The following is a 3,500-nucleotide window of genomic DNA, read 5'->3' as shown; positions in this document are numbered from 1 at the left end:
ACTCAATTGCAACCTTGCTCGCGCTTAAATATATCTCCTGTATCTCCTGTAGTAATCCATCAGAGTGGGTAGCTGCTCCTGAACAAACCACGTGGTTTGCATGAATTCACATGTGAAACAGTCTAAACTAATGCCAGAATTAATGTGGTTCTTTAACTCAAGCAAAAAGAGCAAATTCTTGTTTATTTCACAGACTAAATTCCATAACTCAGAGTCACTGTGGAACTATTTATTCACTAAACACTGAGAGCAGAAATACGTCATGTGGCTAATGCTAAACCAGGTTAAATACATCACTGACTGACACTTATTTAAGATGTTCTACCAGTAGGTCTGATTTTTACTCTCTGCTAAATTCAGTAGTTACCAGTTTTTCTAATGCTATAAGTTTTCATTGCACGTCTTGGTTATTATCAGCCTGTCAAATTAAAAATTTACAGAGACATAAATCTTGTCACTGTCTGGAGAGGCTTCTATAAGGTCATTAGTTAGGTTCAAAAGTAGACTCTCTACAGGAGGGTCTGAGCCAAGACAGCAGAACCAGAAAAAATATCACAAAATAAAAGTACAATGAATTAGATGGAGTAAATGCTCAAATAATCAAGATTCACACTGCATGAAGCATGGCATAAGGTTGGTAAAACAATATAAAATCATATAAAAAAGTATAAAATTCTTTAAAATACATACATGTAATGAATAAATAAAAGTTTACAAAGGATGGCATGATTGATCACGAATCCTAAATTTGAAGTGATTCCAATAAATATGGTATTATAGTTAAACTGGGCAACTACTTGAAGTGTTTTGTCTGTGCAATAGATGTCCTCACATTCAATGGAAGACAAAAAGCTCCTAAATTATATTCTACTACTAATCTAAATACGAATCTATACTAATTATATATACTAATACTAATTTTATCCATACACAGCAGTAGGATAGGTTAATTGCTGTTATGTGTCTGTGCATGAGATTTGTTGACAATCAGAATAGAATCACTAAAATTTCTTACTGTACACAGGGCAAGCTTAGATTAAGATTCTCTGAAAAAGTTGCCCAGTAGACCCAGTGCAGTTAATAGCAGGCCATTTCTACACACGTACCTTCCATTCTACCTTTGAATGCTTGCTGCTGGAAAAGAAAATGTTAATATCTGACATCTTACAGTGCAAATATTGATGTAAACTATGCCAAGCTCTCCAAATTCTATTCAAATAATCCTTGACCCACACTCCCCTCCAGAGAGAGGTCTTCAAAGTTGTTGCATACATTTCATAACAACTGAAAATTGAGAATAAAACTGGATCATTTTGGCTTCTTTAAATATCTATTCCTTACCAGATAATTGCAAGTCTTATCATTATTTATGTTGAACATGAATTTATTGCATTGTGAACGTGGTGCTGAGAGATTTTATTATCTGGACACCAGATGTTCAAGTGTAGATTTATGCCAGAATTGCATTCATTTTCAAGGCTGCGGCAGGCCAGTTGGTAATTAGCTGTCATAAAAGAGGCCTTAGGAAACCACGGACATGGGACTGAAGAATGAGCAAAACACTGATGACAGAAAAGCAATTCTGAATGCATTTACTTACAAAACACTTTGGCAAGATGTGAACTCAATTAAAATCAATGGAACGTCTTTCCTCACCTATTCCAAAAAAGACTCACTTATCAGTCTATGCAAATAAATCTAGTGCAGTCTGAGTCCAGGTGCCCCCTGTTAGACTGATTCATGTGGATAGCACAGTAAATGCTGGTTCATTTCAGACGTATAACTCAGATCTACTGATTGTGTGATCAATGTACAATATGTGATTATAATAGATCCCTTAAGTACCAAAATACTGTATTTCATTTTGTTTGATTTAAGGCTAGACAGTGCTAGAGGTCATGTCTAGAAGGATCAACCTGGAAAATTAATAGTATCATGAAAGGGTGTAATAAGTTTCAAAGTGGAGAACAAATGTGTTGACAGAGAACTCAAATCTGATCAAGAAAAGCGAAAATGTTTCACTGTAAGGGCAATACTAATAACTCTGTTTCCTGGTAAGTGTCTGATGCTGTTAATAAATTTAAGAAAATTATTCCATCTTTATTTACATCTATGCCAAGTATAAACATAGTGGAGGGCAGCTGCTTCAATCCCACTCCCTACCAAATTGATCATATTGTTGACAGCGCTGTAACCTCACTGCGTGAAACGCTTGATTCTGTGGCCCCTCTGAAAAAGAAGTTAGTGAATCAGAGAAGACTAGACCCATGGTATAATTTACATATTTGTACCTTAAAGCAGGCATCGCGAAGGCTGGAAAGGAAGTGGCGTTCCACAAACTTAGAGGAAATTTTTCTAGCCTGGAAAAACAGTCTACTAACATATAAAAAAGCTCTCCGTAAAGCCAGAACTACATACTATTCATCACTAATAGAGGAAAATAAGAACAATCCCAGGTTTCTTTTGAACACTGTAGCCAGGCTGACAAAAAGTCACAGCTCTGTTGAGCCCAGTGTTCCCTTAGCTCTCAGCAGTGATGAATTTGAATTTCTTTACAAATAAAATCACAACTATTAGAGATAAAATTCAGCAGATGCTTCCTATACCTGCAATAAATGAATCTTCTACTACAGTAGCTCTTGAATCATCTGTAAGACCTCATGTTTAGACTGCTTCTCTCCCATAGATCTCTCTGAATTTACATCAGTAGTTGCTTCATCGAAATCATCAACGTGTCTCTTAGACCCCATTCCGACTAGACTGTTTAAAGACACCCTGCCATTAATGAACTCATCTTTATTAGACTTGGTAAATTTTTCTCTAGTATCAGGCTACGTACCAATTCAATTCAATTCAATTCAATTTTATTTGTATAGCGCCAAATCACAATACAAATCATCTCAAGGCACTTTACAAAAACTAAAACTAAAAACCCAACAATTCCCTTATGAGCAAGCACTTGGCGACAGTGGAGAGGAAAAAACTCCCTTTAACGGAAGAAAAAAACCTCCAGCAGAACCGGGCTCAGTTTGGGCGGCCATCTGCCTCGACCGGTTGGGGTGAGTGGATAGAGCAGAGAGAGAAGAACAGCAACAATAAACAACAAATAGACACTGCAAGTTGGTGGGGCCAGTAACTGCACATCAGCGATAAACAGCTCCAGGACCAGGGACACCTGCAGAAGGTACAGAGAGAGAGAGAGAGAGAGGGAGGGAGAGAGCACAAACTAGGGGAGAGAGAGAGCACAAGGTTAGTAACATTCAATGGTGGAATATACATGAGGTGGGAGAGAAGGGGGGGGGGGGGTAGGGTAGGGGAGCTCAGTGCACCGATGGTCCTCGGGCAGTCTAGGCCTATAGCAGCATAACTAACTAAGGGATGGTTCAGGGTTGCCTGAAGCCAGCCCTAACTATATGCTTTGTCAAAGAGGAAGGTTTTAAGTCTAGCCTTAAAAGTACAGAGAGTGTCTGCCTCCTGAACCCAGGCTGAGAGCTGGTTCC

This window comes from Mastacembelus armatus, chromosome 19, assembly GCF_900324485.2.
Source record: "Mastacembelus armatus chromosome 19, fMasArm1.2, whole genome shotgun sequence".
NCBI classification, from domain to species: domain Eukaryota; kingdom Metazoa; phylum Chordata; class Actinopteri; order Synbranchiformes; family Mastacembelidae; genus Mastacembelus; species Mastacembelus armatus.
This window is presented reverse-complemented; position numbering follows the sequence as displayed.